General features: G+C 53.4%; 1 long non-coding RNA gene across 1 annotated transcript; it reads left to right on the top strand.

The window, feature by feature from the left end:
- The first annotated feature begins 822 nt into the window (after positions 1–822).
- Positions 823–18,143, top strand: LOC306815789. The gene is made up of 3 exons (XR_013777467.1): positions 823–1,009; positions 17,747–17,803; positions 18,114–18,143. It is a non-coding gene; the product is annotated as an uncharacterized lncRNA (long non-coding RNA).
- The last annotated feature ends 3,042 nt before the right edge of the window (positions 18,144–21,185 follow it).

Below are 21,185 nucleotides of genomic sequence, written 5' to 3'. Positions count from 1 at the left end.
TGAACAGGTAAGGCTCTGTGTTCACAGCCACAGGTTGGGTGCTGCCCAGAAGTTTTGTGGATTTTCAGGCCCTCACCCAGGGGGGCCTTGGGAAGTTGGTGCTGAGATCTTTTCCTTTTTTTCAGGACGACATCCATATGCAGCTGGTCTCCCTGAACCTCTTCCTTAAGGTCATAGACTTGGTAGTGGACAAAGGAAAAAAGCCCTTGAAGAGGATTGTGAGACAGAGCCTGGTTCCACTCTTCTTTCATTGCCACGATGAGAATGAACGCATTGCAGAGGTGAGGTTTGTGTGATGGTGCTTAAGCCCTGGGTGCCAGCTCGGATGTCTCCTGCCCTGGCCTCTGCCAGGCTCCAGCCTTCTGCTCGTGCCCTTGCCACAGGAACGCAAGTCCTTTTCTTTGGGCTGTGATTCCATCTCCGCATCTCTGCTGCTCTCCAGGCCTCTCGCGAGCTGCTGATTTGTGTGGCCAGGTTCCTAAAGAAGAGGAAGCACAAGCACCTGATTAAGAAGGAGGAGATGTGGAAGTTCGCCAAGTGTCTGGTAAGGACAGCCTGGAAGGCCCAGCCTCAGCCGGGAGAGCCCCCTGAGCGCGGCGCTCACTGTGTGCGGCTGCAGCTGTGGCCCTGCCCAGCGCTGCCCGCAGGGGCCACACGGGCTGTGCTCGCGTTCCTGTGGCCCCGAGCCGGGTGCCCTGGGAGCCCCGGCCCAGCGGGGCTGTGGGGCGGGCCGGCACCACGGCTCCCCGGGCAGCAGCCGGCCCTGTGCCCCTGCAGAGCCCGGACCAGCAGCTGCTGGCCGCGCCTCAGGGCTCTGCGGGCAGGGGAGGCCGGGGCCGGGTGCGGGCAGCGCCGGGCAAAGGGGCAGAGCCCGCCCCGAGCCTTCCCTCCCGCCGCTCTCCGCAGCTGACAGAGGACAGGAGCCGAGCGGCCGAGCACCTGCGCCAGGCCCTGCCCTACCTGCAGAGCCCTCAGGAGCCCCTGCGAGAGGCGGCCATCAGGTTCATTGGTGAGCCCGGGCTCCCTCCCCTCCTCGCCCCGGCGCAGCTCGGCCCCAGCCCTGGCTGCTGCCCCGGCAGCTTCTGCCATCTGAGCCTGGCATCGCGGAGCCCCGGCTGCCCTCAGGGCTGCTGCCGCCCTCCCGCAGCCGTGCCCTTGGGCAAGGGCCTGGGCTGAGCCCTGCCGGGCCACGGGGCGAGTGGCCGCAGGGCTGGCAGCGCCGCGGGCAGGGAGCTGTGCCGCCGGGCAGAGCCGTGACGGGCTCTGTGTTCCCAGGGTTCGCCGGGATACTCATGAGAGGGCAGCAGGAAGAGTTCCAGGTGCTCAATGAAGGTGAGTGAGGGCAGCGGGCTGGCAGCAGGGGCTGGCAGGAGGAGCTGCAATCCCTGGGCAGGCAGCTGCAATCCCTGCCCCGGCTGCAGAGGGCTTCACTCCCTGTGCGGATGGACGGTGGCAGGGACGGAGCACAGAGAGATTTCTGGATCGTGGCAAGGACTTTTGGTCAGCACCTAGCGGGTGATCCTCTTGGCCATTGCAGGACCTGAGTGGGATGCCCTTTGCAGGAAGGTCTCCTGGGTCTCCTTGGATTCCTGCAGATGTGGGCCTTGACTGTGATTCTTTTGCTCTCTGTTACAGCTCTTCATGCCCAAAGGAAAAATACCAGCTCATCACATTTTAACTTCATATTCAACCCTGTTTACGGGCTGTGAGAGAAATAGAATTAGCTTCCTCTTCAGAATCCAGTGAACCAGCATTGCAATAATAGCACAAGGAGACACTGAAGAGGACACCATATCAAAATGCTGGAGCTCCAGGCACAGCTGATGATTGGCACAGCTGAGCCTGTGGGAAGCTCGCACGGCTTCAACCCTCTCCCTGCCTGTAAATAGCTCTCTCCCTCCAGTCCTCAGACTGTGCCCATCCCCATTTTTTCCCTGCCACCTCATCCATTTGCTTTGCCTTCCATTAATAAACGGTTTGGCTTCTTCACTTTGCCTCCATCTCTGTGGAGCTGAAGCAGCTCAAATCCGGAGTCCTGGGACACGCAGGCCTCTCCTGCTGTGATGAAAACCTTTTGTTCGCCTGATAGACCTTGAGAGGATTTGCAAGGACTTGGAGGCTGGGATATCATTTTGCTATTTTGCTTTACTTGCAAGGATGCTGTTAATTATTTTGCTTTGCTTGTCTGAAAGACCTTCAGAGTGAGCCAAGATGTCTCTAATTGTTTTGCTTTGCTTGCCAAGATGCTGATAGTTATTTTCACTTTGCTTGCGTTAATCATCTATCGCCTTAAGTGTTAGTAAGGGTCAGTAAAACAAGGGTGAGGAAGACTACTCACCTTCATCCCTCGACCACCAGAGGGCAGAAGAAGACCCCCTAGCAACTGCAGGAGCGTGCGCGGGACTACTAGAGGGGGGGGCATGAAACCCCGGGAACTGAACAACTTAAAAGGAGCAAGCTGAGAGGGGCCGCGGCAGTTTCGGAGCTGGAGGCTCCTCTGTCGCCCGGCGCTGTGGATTTTGCTTTTGCCTTCTGTAACTAATAAATCTTTTTAACTTTGATTCGATCCTTTATGGCCCATTGCGTTCATTTATAACACCCGTCCCCCATATTTCGATCCCCCTCATATTTTAGAGTTCCCCCTCGCAATTTTGGGGTGCTCCCCACACACATTTTGGGGTCCCCCTGCCCCATATTTCAGTCCCCCCTTATTTTGGGTCTCCTCGCATATTTTGGGTCCCCCTCCCCCATATATCGATCTCCCCCCCCCGAAATTTTGGGGTCCTGCTCCCAAATTTTGGGGTCCCCCCACTCGTATTTTGGGGTCCCCCTCCCCAATTTTGGGGTCACTCCCATATTTCAGATCCCCCCCAGATCTGGGATCCCCCCCCAATTTTGGTTCCCCCCCCCATATTTTGGGTCCCCCTCCCCCATATTTCGATCCCCCCCATATTTTAGGGTCCCCCTCCCAATTTTGGGTCTCCTCCCTCCCCAATTTTGGGGTCGCCCACCCATTTTAGGGCCCCCCCCATTCTGGGGTCCATCCCCCCCCCCAATTTTGGTTCCCTCCCCCCATGTTTTGGGGTCCCCCCTCCCCCATATTTTGGTCCCCCCCAATTTTGGATCCCCCCCATATCTTAGGGTCCCCCTCCCCATTCTGGGGTCCATCCCCCCCCAATTTTGGGGTTCCCCCTCCCCCATATTTCAGATCCCACCCATATTTTGGGGTCCCCCCAACCCCCCAAATTTTGGGGTGCCCCTCCCCCACCTGGTCGCGCCGCTCCTGGGGCACCCGGAAAAAGGGGTGACCCCCCAAAAGGGACCTGGGGCACCCCAAAATACGAGATCACCAAAAAAACCCCAAAATTAACCCAAAATCCCAAAAAACCCGGGGAAAATCCACCCAAAAATGATCCCAAAATGGCAAAAAATTACTCAGAAATGGCGAAAATCCAACCAAAAACCACACCCGGAAAAAGGGGTGACCCCCAAAAGGGACCTGGGGCACCCCAAAATCCGAGATCACCAAAAAAAACCCAAAATTTACTCCAAAACCCCCCCAAAAACATCAAAATTCATCCCTGAACCCCCAAATTTCCCTGAAAACCTCCAAAATTCCCCCCCCCAAAAAATCCCCAAAAATCCCCCCAAAATCCCCAAAAAATCACCCAAAAATCTATAAAAATCCCCCCAAAATCCCCCAAAATCCCCCCAAAAATCCCCCCAAAAATCCCCCCCAAAAATCCCCAAAAATCCCCAAAAAATCCCCAAAACCCCCCCCAACATCCCATAAACCCCCTCAAACGTCCCCCAAAAATCCCATAAAAATCCCCCCAAATTCCCAAAAAATTCCCAAAAAATCCTCAAAAATCCACCAAAATCCCCCCAAATCCCCTAAATCCTTCTCAAACCCCCAAAGCTCCCCCAAACCTCCCCCAAAAATTCCCAAAAATCCCGAAAAAATCCCCAAACATCCCCCAAAAATCCCAAAAAATCCCCTAAATAAAACCCCCAAATCCCCCCAAATCCCCAAACCTCTCCCAAAAAACCCCTAAATCCTTCTAAAACACCCAATCCTTCCCCAAAAAATCCCCCAAAATTCCCAAAAAAACCCCAAATTTTCCAAACCTCCCCCAAAATCCCCCAAAATCCCACAAACCTCCCCAAAAAATCCCCCAAATCCTTCTAAAACCCCCAAACCTTCCCCCAAAAACCACCAAAAATCCCCAAAAAATTCCCAAAAAATCCCCCAAAATCCCCCAAACCTCCCCCTAAAAATGCCCCCAAAAAATCCCCAGAAATCCCCCAAAACCCTCAAAAATCCCCAACCCCTTCCAAAAAACCTCTGAAAATCCCCCAAAAATCCCATAAAACCCCCCAATCCTCCCCCCCAAAAAATGCCAAAATCTCAAAACCCCCCCAAATCCCGCCCGGAGCCGCGCTTGAGCTCGACCGCGAACAGCCCTGGAAACGGGGAAAAAACAGAAATTGGCGAAATTGTAAAAATTGATAAAAATAACCGAATGGGCAAGAGATCTGAAAAATTACAAAATCGGGAAAATTGCAAAAAATTGTAAAAATAGAAAATTGTAAAAAATTATAAAAATGGGAAAATGGTAAAAAATTATAAAAATGGGAAAATTGTAAAAATGATAAAAATACTGAAATTACAAAAAATGATAAAAATGGGAAAATTGCAAAAAATGACAAAAATGGGAAAATGGTAAAAATGATAAAAATGGGAAAATTTTAAAAAATGGGAAAATGGGAAATTGTAAAAATGATAAAAATGGGAAAATTTTAAAAATGGTAAAAACGGGAAAGTTGAAAAAAAATTATAAAAATGGGAAAATTGTAAAAAAATATAAAAATGGGAAAATTGTAACAAATGGTAAAAATGGGAAAATTGTAAAAAATGGTAAAAAAAAGAAATTTGTAAATAAATTATGAAAATGGAAAAATTTTAAAAATGATAAAAATGGGAAAATTAAAAAAATTATAAGAATGGGAAAATTGAAAAAATGATAAAAATGGGGAAATTGTAAAATATTGTAAACCGGGAATTGGGGAAAATGATACAATATTATAAAATATTATAAACATTATAAATATTATAAATTGGGGAAACAATAAAAAATTATAAACTGGGAATTGGGGAAAATTTATAAAAAATTTTAAATTTGGAATATGGGAAATTATTAAAAATTATAAACAAGGAATTGAGGGAAAAATTATTAAAAAAATATATTTTGGGTGACTTCAGGTGATTTTGGCTGTTTTTAGTTGTTTTTGGGCTGGTTTGGGCTGGTTTGGGCTGGTTTTGGCAATTTTGGGGGTGGTTTTGGGCTGATTTTGGGGTGTTTGAGGTGGTTTTGGCTGGTTGTGGGTGTTTTTGGTCATTTTTGGGGTGATTTTGGCCGTTTTTGGGTGTTTTTGTCACCTTTTGGCAGCCCCGGGGTGAAGCTCAGCAGAGTCATTTTGGGGTGATTTTTGGCTGTTTTGGGGGTAATTTTGGCTGTTTTTTGGCTGGTTTTGTCGGTTTTGGGGTGATTTTGGGTGTTTTTGTCACCTTTTGGCAGCCCTGGGCTGAGGCTCAGCAGGGTCATTTTGGGGTGATTTTTGGCTGTTTTGGGGCTAATTTTGGCTGGTTTTTGGCCGTTTTTGGGGTGATTTTGGGTGTTTTTGTCACCTTTTGGCAGCCCCGGGCTGAGGCTCAGCAGGGTCAGCAGATTCTTGATGTTGCTGCCGATGCTGCGAGCGACGCCCGGCTACTGGGGGGACCCAAAATTACCCCAAAATCACACCCCAGACCCCAAAATCACACCCCAGACCCCAAAATTACCCCAGAGAACCCAAAATTACCCCCAAATCACCCCAAACTCCAAAATTATCCCACAGACCCTAAATTACCTTTTAGACCCCAAAATTACACCATAGACCCCAAAATTATTCCAGAGACCCCAAAATTACCACACAGACCCCAAAATTCTGCAACAATTCCCACAATTCCAACTCAAATCGCAAACTCCCAGCCTGAATTCCCAAAATTCTGCTCCAATTCAAAAAAATCCCAGCACAAATTCCCAAAATTCTGTCCCAGTCCCCAAACTCCCATCCCAAATCCCAAAATTTCCACCCAAATCCCCACAAAATCCCCCAATTCCTGTTTTCCCCAAAATTCCCATGCTATTTTTCCCAAATTCACCCCAAATTCCCATTTCCCCCCCCCAAATTTCCATTTTTCCCCACATCCCCATTTTTCCCCCAAAAGTCCAATTTTCCCCCCAAATTCCCTCCAAATTCCCAATTTCCTGGGGTTTTTTTTCCAAAATTATCATTTTCCCCCCATTTTCCACTCCAAAATTCCCATTTTCCCCAAAAGTTCCCATTTTCCCCCGTTTTTTTCCCCCCCAAATTCCCTCAATTTGCCAAATTCCCTCAATTTCACAAATTCTGGGGTTTTTTTTTCCCAAAATTCCCATTTTTCCCACCAAATTCCCATTTCTGCCCCCCAAATCTCCTTTTTTCCCCCAAAATCTCAATTTTTCCCTCAAATTCCCCCAATTTACTGGGGTTTTTTTTCCAAAAATTCCCATTTCTCCCCCCATTTTCCCCTCCACATTATCATTTTCCCTCCAAAATTACCATTTCTCTCCCCCCAAATCTCCATTTCCCCCAAAAATTCCTATTTTCCCCCCAAATTCCACCAATTTCCCATTTTCCTGTTTTTTTTCCAAAATTCCATTTTCCGCCCATCCCCCTCCCCCAATTCCCATTTTTCCCCCCAAATTCCCCCAATTTGCCAATTTCCTGGGGCTTTTTTTTCCAAAATTCCCATTTTTCCCCTCAAAATTTTCATTGTCCCCCCCAAATCTCTATTTTCCCCTCCCCAAATCCCAATTTTTACCCTATAAATTCCCATTTTCCCCGAAAGTCCCCCGATTTCCCAAATTCCTGGGTTTTTTTTCCCCAAAATTCCCATTTTTCCCCCCAAATTCCCATTTTCCCCAATAATTCCCTCAAAGTCCCCCAATTTCCCAAATTCATGGGGTTTTTTTCCAAAATTTCCATTTATTTCCCTCCATATTCCCATTTTCCCCCCAAAATTCCAATTCTTCCCCCAAATTCCCCCAATTTTCTGTTTTATTCCAAAATTTCCATTTTCCCCCCATTTTCTCCGCGAAGTTCCCCCAATTTCCCAAATTCCTGGGGCTTTTTTTCCCAAAAATTCCCATTTTTCCGCCCATTCCCCCCCCACCCCAAATTCCCATTTTACCCCCAAATTCCCCCAATTTGCCAAATTACTAGGGCTTTTTTTTCCAAAATTCCGATTTTTCCCCTCTAAATTCCCTTTGTCCCCCCCAAATCTCTATTTTCCCCTCCCAAAATCCCAATTTTTACCCTCCAAATTCCCATTTTCCCCCAAAGTCCCCCAGTTTCCCAAATTCATGGGGTTTTTTTCCAAAATTTCCATTTATTTCCCTCCATATTCCCATTTTCCCCCAAAATTCCCATTCCCCCCCACCAAATTCCCCTAATTTTCTGGTTTTTTTCCAAAATTCCCATTTTCCCCCCATTTTCTCCGCGAAGTTCCCCCAATTTCCCAAATTCCTGGGGCTTTTCTTCCCCAAAATTCCCATTTTTTCCCCCCAAAATTCCCATTTTTTTCCCCAAAAGTCCCATTTCCCCCCCCCCAATTCTCCATTTCCCTCCCCAAATCCCCCCATCCCCGTCACTATTATCCCTATTCTCATTTTTGTTCTCACTTTTATTTTTATTTTCTATTTTATTTTTATTTCTATTTCTTCCATTCCCACCTGCACCTTTAGCGCCCCCTGGCGGCCGTTGCGGAGCCGCGCGCAGTGAACCTGCCCCGGGGAAATCCTGGAATTCCAGGAGCTGCTCCCGCCAGCCCGGGCCCAGATCCTCCTCCAGCACAGCCTGGGGATCCCAAAAATATCCAAAATTACCGAAATTCCAAAAAACACCTGGTGAAAATCCAATAAATTATCATAAAATCACATTAAAATCCTATAAAAATCCCATAGAATCCGGGAATTTCTGGAGCTGGTCCCAAATCCTGACCCAATTCCTGCTCCAGCACAGCCAGGGGATCCCAAAATTTCCCAAAATTATCAAAATATCCCAGAATTCCAAAAAAAGCCAGGTGAAAATCCCAAAAAGTAACAAAGTCACATTAAAAAAGATAAAATACTATAAAATGTCAAAAAATCACATTAAAAACTATAAAAATCCCATAGAATCCTGGAATTCCTGGAGCTGGTCCTAAATTCCGGCCCAGCTTCTGCTCCAGCACAGCCTGGGGATCCCAAAAATTCCCCAGATTATGGAAATTAAAAAAAAACCTGGTGAAAATCCAATAAATTATCATAAAATCACATTACATCCTATAGAATCCTATAAAAGCCCCATAGAATCCTGGAATTTCAGGAGCTGGTCCCAAATCCTGACACAGGATAAAAACCCCAATCCACTACTCGGGTCTGCCAGCCCGGCATGGGCTCTGCGCTCTGCCGGAGCCAAACCCCAACAAACCCCAATAAACCCCAATAAACCCTATAAAACCCAATAAAATCCTATAAAAACCCTATAAACCCCAATCCCATACCCGGGTCTGCCAGCCCGGCATGGGCTCTGCGCTCTGCCGGAGCCGCACCAGGATCTGCTGCAGCTGTGGGGTCAGAACCGACGAGTCTGTGCGGGACTGTGGGGTTATGGGATTGTGGGATTTTGGGATTGTGGGATTGTGGAGTTATGGGGTTATGGGATTGTGGGGTTAAGGGTTTGTGGGGTTATGGGATTGTGGGATTGTGGGACTTTGGGGTTATGGGACTGTGGGGTTATGGGATTGTGGAGTTATGGGATTGTGGGGTTATGGGATTCTGGGGTTATGGAGGTTTTGGGATTTGGTGGTTTATGGGGTTATGGGATGTTCTTGGTGTATTTTGGAATATTTTGGGGGTGTTTTTGTGGTGATTTTGGGCTGTTTCTGGGATATTTCTGGGATATTTTTGGGGTGGTTTTGGGGCGATTGTGGGATTGCTTTGGGATATTTTTGGGGTGGTTTTGGAATAAATTTGGGATGTTTTGGGGTGTTTGTAGGGTGATTTTGAGAAATTTATTGGGATGTTTATGGGATATTTTTGGGGTGATTTTGGGTAGTTTATGGGATGTTTTTTGGGTTGTTTATGGGATATTTTGGGGTGATTTTGGGATGCTTTTTGGATTTTTTTTTTTTAGTGTTTTTGGGATATTTCTGTGATATTTTTGTGATGTTTATGGGATGTTTCTGGGATATTTTGGAGTGTTTTTGGGATGTTTTTGGGATGTTTTTGGGGTGTTTTGGGTCCCTCCTGCCATGCTCAGCAGCTGTCCCAGTTTGGGATATTTTTGGGGTGTTTTTGTGATATTTCTGGTGTATTTTTGGGTTATTTCTGTGATATTTTTGGGATGGTTTTGGGGTTATTTTGTGATATTTTTGGGTTTATTTTGGGGTGTTTTGGGGTCCCACCTGCCATGCTCAGCAGCTGTCCCAGTTTGGGATATTTCTGTGGTATTTGTATGATATTTCTGTGATATTTGTGTGATATTTTTTTGATGTTTATGGGTTATTTCTGTGATGGTTTTGGGATGGTTTTTGGGTTATTTTGGGATATTTTTGGGTTTATTTTGGGGTGATTTTGGGGTGTTTTGGGGTCCCACCTGCCATGCTCAGCAGCTCTCCCAGTTTGGGATATTTTTGGGGTGTTTTTGTGATATTTCTGGGATATTTTTGGGTTATTTCTGTGATGTTTTTGGGATGGTTTTTGGGTTATTTTGGGATAATTTTGGGTTTATTTTGGGGTGATTTGGGGGTGTTTTGGGGTCCCACCTGCCATGCTCAGCAGCTCTCCCAGTTTGGGATATTTTTGGGGTGTTTTTGTGATATTTCTGGGATATTTTTGGGTTATTTCTGTGATGTTTTTGGGATGGTTTTTGGGTTATTTTGGGATATTTTGGGTTTATTTTGGGGTGATTTTGGGGTGTTTTGGGGTCCCACCCGCCATGCTCAGCAGCTGTCCCAGTTTCAGCGCCGCCCCCCTGGCCCGGCTCAGCGCGGCACCAAACGCTCGGCAGCGGCTGCTGACAGCAGGGGGGAGCCTGGGGGACAAACTGGGGAGGGGGAGACAAAACTGGGGAGGGGGATCCTGAAAATGGGGAGAGGGAGACAGATTGGGGAGGGGAGACACAAACTGGGGGGGGAGAGACCCCAAAACTGGGGAGGGGGGAGACCCTAAATGGGGAGGGGGGAGGCCCAAATTGGGGGGGGGAGAGACCCCAAAATTGGGGAGGGGGCAGACCCTAAATTGGGGAGACAGACCTCAAATTGGGGGGGGGGGGGGAACCCCGAAACTGGGGAGGGGAGGACCCAAAATTGGTGGGGGGGTGGGGATTTGGAGGGGATTTGGAGGGGATTTGGGGGTCCCCAGTTGGGTCTGGGATCTCAGGGGGATTTTGGGTCTGGGGTCTCACACTCACCCTGGCGCTGCTCCTGCCCCCACAGCAGCATCCAGGCGGCTCCAGCCAAAGCCCCCAGACCCAATTCCAGCGCCAGCCCTGGGGGAGCCAAAACTGACACCAGAGACCCCAGACCCGATTCCAGAGACCCCAGACCCAATTCCAGAGACCCCAGACCCAATTTCAAACTGGGCAGGTGGGGGACACCAATGGGGGACCCCAAAATCCCAGTGCCCCCATTTCCATTCCCAGTCCCCCCCAGTCCCTCCCAGTCTCCCCCAGTCCCTCCCAGGTCCCCCATTTCCATTCCCAGTCCCCCCCAGTCCCTCCCAGTCCCCTCAGTTCCCCCAGTCCCTCCCAATTCCCTCATTTCCCATTCCCAGTCCCTCCCAGTCCATCCCAGTCTCCCCAGTTCCCATTCCCAGTTCCCCCAGTCCCTCCCATGGCCGCTGCCCGGCCCATCCGGCTCACGGGCACCGGCGCTGCCGGCCCCGCCCCCCGGCCTGGGGAGACCCCAAAATAAACACGGGGAACCCAAAACAGAGAGAACCCCAAAAATACAGAGAACCCCCAAATACAGAGACACCCCAAAAATAGAGACCCCGAAATAAACACAGGGACCCCAAAATCAGCACAGGGACCCCAAAACCAAAGAGAACCCCAAAAACAAAGAGAACCCCAAAAACAGAGACCCCAAAAACACAGACCCCAAAAACAGAGACCCCAAAATAAACACCGGGGCCCCAAAAACAGAGACCCCAAAACCACAGACCCCAAAAATAGAGACCCCAAAATAAATACCAGAACCCCAAAAATCAGCACGGGGACCCCAAAAAACTGAGACCCCAAAATCAGACACTGGGACGCCCAAAATCACTGAGAACCCCCAAATACAGAGAGACCCCAAAAATAGAGAGAACCCCAAAAACAGGGACCTCAAAAATCAGCACAGGGACTCCAAAAATCAGCACGGGGACCTCAAAAGAAACACAGGGACCCCAAAAACAGAGAGAACCCGAAAAATCAGCGGGGGGACCCCAAAAACAGAGACCCCAAAATCAGCACAGGGATCCCAAAAATCAGCACAGGGACCCCCAAAACTGCACCGGGGACCCCAAAAGCAGCACAGGGAACCCGAAAATACAGAGAACCCCAAAACCAGAGAGAACCCCAAAAAATACAGGAAACTCCAAAAGCAGCACAGGGACCCCAAAATAAACCCTGGGAACCCCAAAAATACAGAGACCCCCCCCCTCCCCAAAAATAGCGAGAACCCCCCGAAAAATACGGGAAACCCTAAAAACACACAAAATAACGAACCCCCCAAAAACGAATCCCAAAAATTGAGGGAACCCCCCAAAAATACGAGAACCCAAAAATAACAGGACCGACCCCCCCCCCCCCCCAAATATCAGGGGCCTCCCCCAATACTGGGAACCCCCAAAAAGAGCCGAGACCCCCCCCCCAAAATTACCGGGACCCCCCAAATATCGGGACCCCCCCCAAATATTGGAATCCCCCAAACTCCAGGACCCCCCAAAAAGAGCCGGGACCCCCAAATATCGCCCCTCCCCCGGAATATCAGGACCCCTCCCAAAAAAACACCGGGACCCCCCAAATATTGGGAGTCCCCCAAATACCGGAACTCCCTCAAATATCGGGAACTCCCCCAAAAAAATAGAGACCTCCCCTTCCAAACACTGGGACCCCCCAAAAAATACCAGGACCCCCCAAATATTGGGAGTCCCCCAAATACCGGGACCCCCAAAACAGTCGCGATTCCCCAAGTACCGGGACCGCCCCCCAAATATCGACACCCGCCCCAAATACCGGGACTCCCCCTCCAAAAATAGCGGGACCCTCCCCAAATATCGGGATCCCCAATCCTGGGACTCCCCCCCCCCCCCCCCCAATACCGAGAATCCTCAAAATCGGGACCCCCCCAAATATCGGGACCCCCCCCCAAAAAAAAAATACCGAGACCCCCCCGAAACACCGGGACCCCCCAAAAAGAGCCGGCACCCTCCCCCAGTCACTGACCTGGTCCCAGTCGGTTTTTTGGGGGGGGTCCCGGGCGGTTTTTTGGGGAGGGTCCCGGGGGGGGTCTGGGCCAAGCCCCGTCCGAGCCCCCCCCGGGTGGAACCCCCGCAGGGACCCCCGGGAGAGCGCATCGGGAATTGTCCATGAATACTCAACATGTTGATGCATTTAGGGAAGTCTTGTCTGAGTTAGTGTGTGCTCTTGGCTGAACTTCAAGTACCCGGAGATAAGAATTTTTTTCTTTATTGTTTTTGTCTTTGTGTGGGTTTCGTGTGCTGGGGGAGGGGCGGATTTCGCCTGAGGGAAGCAACGTGAGGCCGGGGAGTGGGAGGGGCTGTCCCGCATCTGGGGGCCTCCCCTGTGAGCTGCGGGGACCAATCAGAGAGCTGATTGAGTGATGGACAGCTCGGGAAACCAATGAAAAGTCATTTCGCTTTCTCAATTCACAGTGGATCAGGTTAACTAATCTCTCCTTCGGCCTCAGGCTCCCGGTGTGGTGCAGTCGCCTCTGGCCGGTGCCCCGGCCCCCGGCCCGGCCCCGGCTCGTGCTGGGACAGTTTCAGGGGCTGCCCCCGGGGCGCGCGGGGCTCGGCCATGGGGCAAGTGGGGCGAGCGTGGAACGGACACGCGGACAAGCGAACACGCGGAGAAACGGCCCCGGGGGTTCAGTTGCAACAGCAACAGCGGCAGCAGCGGCAGCAGCAGCGGCAGCAGCGGCAGCAGCGGCGGCAGCAGCGGCAGCAGCGAGTCTACAGATCCTCTGGATCTCTTGTTCCTTCTCTTCCTCGGAGTCGCTTTCCCCGACCCTCTCCCTCTCTTACCTTCTCCCCTCTTCCCGTTCCGGGCCATGTTCCGAGCCCGCCCCCGGCCCCGGGCGGGGCTGCCCCTGCCCCGTCGCCGTCCCCGGCCCCGCCCATCCCCCCCCGGTCTCGCCTCTGCCCGGCTCTCGCTGTCCTGGCTGTGGCGCTGTTGGCTGGGCATCACTTCTCTTTGGCACCGCTTGTCCCAGCCCCATCCCCAGTCCCAGCCCCAGCCCCATCCCCAGTCCCAGCCCCAGCCCCATCCCCAGTCCCATCCCCAGCCCCAGCCCCAGCCGCATCCCCAGTCCCAGTCCCAGCCCCGGCCCCAGCCCCGGCCCTGGCTCCTCCCGGGACCCGTGGAGGGCACACGCGGCGCGGCCGCTCCCGCCGCCCCCGCTGCGGCTCCTTCAGCCCGAGCTCCGCCGGGGCCCGGGACGGGTGGGGATGCCCGGCCCAGGACGCTCGGGAGGCGCTCGGGGGCCGTGTCTGGCCCCGGGCCGAGCACTGACAGCCGCGTGTCGCCCGCAGGGGAGTCGCAGGAGGCGTTGCAGGAGCGGTACTGGATGGGTTCCCTGCTGGACAGCGGCGGCTTTGGCAGCATCTTCCCGGTCACCCGGCTCGCGGACGGCACCACGGTGAGTGGCAGGGGCAGAGGAGGAGGGAGAAAGAGGGAGGAGGAGGAGGAGAAAGAAGAAGACGAGGAAGGGGAGGTTGGAGCGCGGCGTGCCAGGCGGTGAGCTCAGCCTGCTGCTGCCCCTTGGCTCACAGGTGGCTGTCAAGCGCATCCGGCCCTGGGGCGATCTGGTGAGTGAGCGGGGCCAGAGGCTCCCATGGACAGCACTCCAAATCTTCCCTGTGCCCCCTCCAGGTGCCACACAGGGTGAGGGACATTCATCAGAGACTCGTGTCCTGTGGATCTGTGGATGCCGGGCTGCAAAATGACCTCCTGAGGCTGGCTGAAGAACACCCAGCTAATGTGGTGATGAGCCTCCTGCGCTGTGCCCCATTGTGTGACAGGTATGCGACACAGGTGCCCTGAGAGCTCAGGCTTCACTGGCCTGTAGGGCCATGGCCCTGCACAGCCTGTCCAGTGGGGTCTGCCAGACACTCAGAGAGCTCTGAGCCCCTTGAGCCACCCTGTTTGCTGATCCTTCTGCCATGCTCCCTCCCTGCCCCTCAGGGCACGGGGGCTTTGTCACCTGGCCCCACTCAGCTGCATGGGGCTTGGTACTGATGCACAGCTCTGGTTCCACAGAGCTGCAGCCTTGATGTGGAAAACCATCGGCTCATCGGGACCAGCAGTGCAGAAGGTGCTTCCAGAGCTGCTCTTTGTGATGGAAGACAGGCCAGTATACAGCATGTTCTTCATCAAAGAGGACAACGAGGCCATCTTTGCACTGGCAGTGAGTTTCTGACACTGGCCTTTGCTTGCCCTCCAGGTCCCCTCTCCAGCAGCTCTCCATGCTCTGCCCAGTGCCCTGCAGCTCCCAGCCTCGGGCACTGGGCTGAAGGCTGGGCTAGGGATAGGCTCAGGGGCAGCAGGCCGGGTGCTCCCCCAGCGTCTCCCCTGGGACCCTGCCACACGGACACCTCGGCACTGAGCACTGCCTCGGGCTGCTCTGTCTTTTGCAGGCAACTCTGGTGCTCTGGGTGACTGTCCACATGCCCGAGTGGCACCACACAATGGTCGCATATTCTGCCCGTGTCTTCGTGGCTCTGCTATTCCAAATTTTCAGCACCACAGAGCAGATGCCACAGGAGGTTAAGAACTTCTGGACAGCGTGCCGGGAGGAACACCACCTTCCCAGCAAGCCCAACAGGTCCCAGTCACCCTGTCCTTCCCATGCCCTTGTGGCCAGGGTCACTGCTCCCAGCGTGACCTGGCCTTTGCTCTGGCCACAGGTTTGCAGTGCAGACCATGAAGGCTCTGCTCTGCCTACTGGGCTGTGACAAGAAGCTGGTGGCTCTGGAGCGCAGGCGGGTCTGGGACACCCTGCTCTGTGCTGAGACCCAGCACTATGCAGTGGGGCTGCTGGCCAGGTGAGTCCCCCTTCTCCCCGCTGCCAGCATTGGTGCCCTGTGCCTGGAGTGCCCCACACGCTCCCCGTGGTCGTGGCCAGAGAGCCTTGGCACCGAGGGAGGACCGAGCAGCCTGGAAAAGGCTGGGAGAGGAGGGCTCCCAGGAGCAGCCGCCTCCCAAAGGGCCCACGTCCCCTCACAGGGTGCTGGGCAAAGGTCCCAAACCTCTGTGAGTCAGTCCTGGGAGAGGTTTGCCCGCCCGGCTCAGGGCTTTGGTGCCTTTCTCCCCCTGCCAGGGAGATGCGCCGTGGCTCGAGCCCCTTGTGTTGCGGCATCGCCAGGCACCTGCTCAGCCTGCTCATCGGGGGGCAGTCGCGCTGGGATCTGCCGGCCCTGGCGTTCTTTGTGGAGGTGAGCCTGAGGGCCAGCGCTGCCTGGCTGAGCTGCCTCCCAGCTCTCTGGCTCTGGGAGCCGCAGCCGCCTGGCACGGTGCGCGCCCGGTGCTGCCGCCTGGGCCCGGCCCTGGGCAGTTCTGCACTCCCAGCGGCCGGGTCCCTGTCACTGCCCTGTGCCTTTCAGGTCCTGCAGTGCCTGGACTTGAGCAAACACGGGCACAGTGCCCTGTCGGTCATGTCCAGGCACCTGCCGAGCGAGAGCAGGGACAGGCTGCGCCTGGAGCTCAGAGGCCTCGTGGTGCTCAGCAAGGAGCCCTCGCTGGTGAGAAGGGGGCAGTGGCTGAAGCCGTGCTGGCAGCGGGGGGCTGGGCAACGCTGCCCCTTGGGCTTGCCTGGGATTCGGCAGCTGAGGAAGCTGCTCCCAGCTCTCTGCCTCCTGCTTCAGGTGCCCCAGTGCCTTGGCACAGGCCTCTGGCCTCTGGGCCCTAAGGCAGCTGCGTGGGGTTGCAGGGCCAGGGCCCTGTTGGTGCTGCAGCCCTCCAGGGCTTCACAGCACAGCCTTGTGTTACACACAGAGCGGAGGAATACGCGGTGTCTACCACCACCTGGTGGAGCAGCTGGGTGATCCGGATGGAGAGATGGTGTGGATGACCCTCTCTGTGCTAGCCTATATGCTCCGGGAAAAAGACCTTACGATACCCAGTGCCACTGCCCAGAAGCTGGCTGAGCCACTCCTCCCACACTTTGAGAATGTAAGGTTCTGTGCGCACGGGCACTGGACACTGCCCGGAAACTTTGTGCCCTGGGCAGTTTTGGGCCTTTGCCCCACTGGGACTGGACTAGTTGGTGCTGAGCTCTTCTCCTTTCCTCCAGGACAACAGCCACGTGCAGCTGCTCTCCATCCAGGTCTTCTGCAAGGTGATGGAGCTGGTAGGGGAAGAGGGGAAAAAGGCTCTCACCAAAACCGTGAGCCGGAGCCTGCTTCCCCTCTTCTTGCACTGGCATAACGAGAACCGGTGCGTGGCGAAGGTGAGGCTTTCTGTCGTGCTGCTGCATCCCCGGCAGGGGCTTGGCTGCCTCTTCCCCTGGCGCCTCGTGGGCTCCAGCCTCGCCCTGGCCTTGGCACAGGGACGTGGGTCCCATGCCCTGGGCTCTGGTGCCACCTCCGGCTCTCTACTGCTCTCCAGGCCTCTGGAAAAACCCTGATTAGTGCAGCACACTTCCTGGGGAGGAGGGATCTGGAGGAGCTGCTGAGCCAGCCGTGGCGCATGAAGGTCGCCAAGTGCCTGGTAAGGCCAGCCTGGAAGCCCCAGCCGCAGGCTGGAGAAGTCCCCTGCCCCCGGAGCTCAGCGTGCGGGGCCGGCAGCTGTGGCCCTGCCCAGCGCCGCAGCCAGGGCAGCCGCAGCCTGCGCCCTACACAGGGGCTGCTCCCTTCGCTGGGCCGCGTGGGCTCTCGGCCGGGCTCCTCCGGCCCCGAGCCGGGTGCCCACGGAGTCCCGGCCCGGCTGTGCCTCGGGGCTGTGCGGGCCGGGGAGGCCGGGGCTGGGCGCAGGGAGCACCTGGCCGAGGGGCAGAGCCCGCGCCGAGCTTTCCCTCCTGGCGCTCTCCACAGCTGCTACAGGACGAGAGCCGAGCGGCCGAGCACCTGCGCTGGGCCCTGCCGTGCCTGCAGAGCCCGCAGCCGCGCCTGCGACAGGCGGCCCTCAGGCTCATCGGTGAGCCGCCAGCCCGCCGTCCCTCCCCGCCTCCGGCCCGGCTGCTGCCCCGGCAGCGGGAGCCGGGCCCGGCGCGGTGCAGCCCCGCCTGCCCTCGGCGCTGCCGCCGCCCTCCCGCAGCCGTGCCCTGGGGCGGCACGATGCGCCAGGGGCCCGGGCTGAGCCCTGCCCGGGGGACGAGGCCGTGTGGCCGCAGGGCTGGCAGCGCCCCTGGGGGGCAGCTGTGCCGCTGGGGCCGACACGGGCTCTGTGTTGCCAGGGCTCGCCGGAACGCTCCTGAGGGGACACAAGGAGGAGCTGCAGGTGCTCAGCGAGGGTGAGTGAGGGCAGCCGCCCTCGTGGCAGCGGGGCCGCCGGGGGCAGCTGCAAATGCCGGGCACGGAGCTACAATCGCTGCCCGGCTGCGGAGGGCTCTGCGGCCTGTGCGGACGAGGGGCGGTGCGGGCCGAGCACGGAGAGCTCTCAGGGACACGGGGGATCCGTGGCCAGCACCTTCTGGCCCGTGCCCTGGTCTCATGCTCCTTCATGGCCATGGCAGGAGCTGGGTGGGATGGCCCTGGCAGGAAGGTTTCCTTGGATTCCCACAGTCTGGCCTCTGACTGTGGTTCTGCTTCTCTCTCTCGCAGCCCTTCAAGCCCTGAAGGAGGACAAGAGCCCCTGCTTTATGAGGCAGGTTATCCAGCTGCAGTTCAACAGAAGATCTGCCGAACTTCGTCTGCTGGATCAGAAGAACCACTGTCCTTCGGCGACCTGCCCGTTGAAGATGGGACCAGCTGCAGAGCAGATGGGACCAGCTGCAGCTCCAGGCACAGCTCTTGCTGCTCACAGCTGAGCCTGTGGCAAGCTCCAGGAGCTCCTGCCATCTCCCTCCCTGTTGGCAGCTCCCTCCCTCCATTCCTCAGACTTTGCCCATCCCCTGTTTTGCTTCCCAGCTCACCCCTTCGCTTCGCCTTCCCTTCATAAAGTTTTTTTTTTTCACTTTACCCACATCTCTGTGGAGCCTGAGCGGCACCAAACATGAGCCCTGGGACACACAGGGCCCTGCTGCCGTTCTCTGTGCACGGACAGAGAGGAACAAGGGCAGCTCAGGTCATGCAGGTCCCTTGCACAACACTGTGGGGTTAAAAGCTGTGCTGAGCACGATGAAGGGGACAAGGAGCCTGGGTTTTAGAAGAGCCAGCTTAAGTATGCTCTGAGCCCAGCCTTGAGGGATTCCCTGGCTAGCATCCATATAGGACAAAGGAGCTTGCAATGCTGGAATGTTCACAAAGAGCTTCCTGAAAGCACAGCAGTGCTCCATCCCCACACAGGGATGGGAAGAGGGCAGAACTGGAGGCCATCGTGGCCTAACAGTGAGCTCTGGGTGTGCTAAAAGCAAATGAAGCAGCAGCAGCAGCAGCAGTGGCGCAGTGGCCGAGACTCAGAGCACGACCGTGCCAGTGGACGGAGCGCTGCCAGGCAGTGCCTGCACGCTGGGTGAGGGTCTGGGGGCTCTGGTCTCCCCACAAGTGAGGAATGGCAGCCCCTGCCTCAGACCCAGTCAGAAACCCAAGTGAGACCAGAGGCAGGGCACTGTCACAACAGCCAGTGCTGCACTCACTTTGCCACTAGGGCGCCATGCCTAAAGTGGGTCACACTCGGGGAACAGGAGGCCTTAGACGTGGCTCCAGCCATTGCTCCATGGCCTTTTGGCTCTCAGATTGCATTTGAGGGGGACAAGGAGGAGGGGAAGGTCTTTTGCATAGGATAAAAAGGATTCCTTACTCTGGGGAATCTGTGGGGCAAAAGACAAAAATGGTGAAGCTGCAACAACATAAATATGGGGGAGGTTCAAGGGGAAGGTACAAATTGAAGAAATGCTGAGGAGGGATAAAGGGTAGGGGCTCACAAAGGCATTGTCCAGTGAGGGAGGTAGGGGGGAAAACTGGGTCACCATGGACTGATGAGACATCCAGTTTTAGGGGATTTCCAAAGGGGAATTGAAAGCAGGGGGTTGGCACAAAACAGCATTGACAGGTAATTCAGCACAGATTGACAAGGAGGGTGGGAGGGTATAATTTTGGACTAAACCATTAACTTGGGCAATAACAGAACGCACCATTAACCAGAAGCACACTGCAACATGTGTCTGTGCAAGCGGAGGATCCGCATGCTCGGCTGGGAGGGAAGAACCTTTTTTGGAGATGTTTCTACCTCACTGTCGCCAAAATCTTGGTCTTTACCCCAGTTAATAAGCATTTGCCTGTGGAAGACACCCTTGGGGAACAGGAAATCTAAATAATGGAATAGCTGAGGTTGGATTTAGTTTATTAATCTAAACTTTTTTTGTTGTGAGATAGGATTTGCAAGAAGGCAAAAAACAGGTTTAACTTTAAATGGTATAAAGAGTAATTTTATCACTAAAATGTATAAGAAAAAATAGTTTAGAATAAAGCTTTAGAATACATGTTTTCCTCCACACACTTTTTTTTTTTAATACCGAAAACATACAAAAAACAACTCAGTTTGTTTGCCATCTTTAAAATAGTTTTTTACTAATTTACTAGTAAGAGGAGACTTTTTTTTTCAGTCTATGAAGATTTCTTCACAAGAAATAGTTTTCCTGTGCTTTTGTTATTCCCAGGAGAATGGAAATCTGATTACTGTGTAAAAACCCTTTTTTTAGACTAACAGTTAATCTCATACCGTTTTTTTTTTTGTGGACTATATTAATTTATGAGGCACACTTTAAGGATTATATTTTTAAACAAAAGTTTACTCTTTTTTTGAGAGCATAAGTTTTTTCTTTTTCTTTTTTGGGGGGGGAAACTGAAAGGGATTATTTCATTATTTAAACTTAGCGGGTAATAGCAATTTTTACATTAGTTTAATATGAATGCTTTTGTTTATATTTACATTTAGAACAGTCATATTCACTTCACAACATTTTGATATGTTATAGGGAAACAAGAGTTTTTTCTCCATAGTTTAAAAAAAGAGAAATTTTATTTCATGACTTTTCTTCTTCCTCTATTTGGGATTTGACTTTTGTTTTTGTTTGATTAAGGTGTTTTTATCTTGTTTCTGTGTGTATTACTATATTAGTTTTTGTTGTTTTGTTTTTTTTTAATTCAGGAGAGACAATAAAGTACCTGTAGAGGTATATTTTAGGCACTGAAAGAGTTAATGCATGGCCCGGGCAGCAGAGGGTTTTGTGGTGTTTTCCAGGTGGGGCGGTCGGAGCTATTTACAATAAAGAGTCTTTCAAGGCCACGCTGGGCTGGTGAGGACTGTAGGGTTTAGCCAGAGGAGCGGTGATGAGTTTCTGGATTCATGGCTGTTCTCCAGCGCCCGCTGCACTCAGTTCCAGCCGCGGGCCGGGGGTTCTTCCTCCACCCTGCCCAGCAGACAAGGCTGTGGGTCCTTGCCAGAACGGGGCTCGGTTGTTTTTCCCCCAGCCCCGGGGGCAGCAGGGCGGGCCCGGCAGCTTCCTGAGCTCTGAGTCAGAGCCCGCCTGCCCCTGCCCGGGCAGCTTGGAGGGGCCTGGGCTGGTGTTACTCTGTGAGAGGCCAGAAGGGAAAGAGAACTTTCCCGGGGCTTTTTGTCTTTACATGTGTGTTTCACAAAGATATATAAATTTGCTTTTTGCTGAAAAATCTGCTAATCCAACACTGACTGGTTCTTGTCAGATACAAGGGAAACTGTCTCTGCCCCTCCCG

The sequence above is a fragment of the Erithacus rubecula genome (genome assembly GCF_903797595.1).
Source record: "Erithacus rubecula genome assembly, contig: scaffold_228_arrow_ctg1, whole genome shotgun sequence".
In the NCBI taxonomy this organism is placed as follows: domain Eukaryota; kingdom Metazoa; phylum Chordata; class Aves; order Passeriformes; family Muscicapidae; genus Erithacus; species Erithacus rubecula.
The sequence above is the reverse complement of the archived record's forward strand: the minus strand, read 5'-3'. Positions and strand labels throughout refer to the sequence as shown.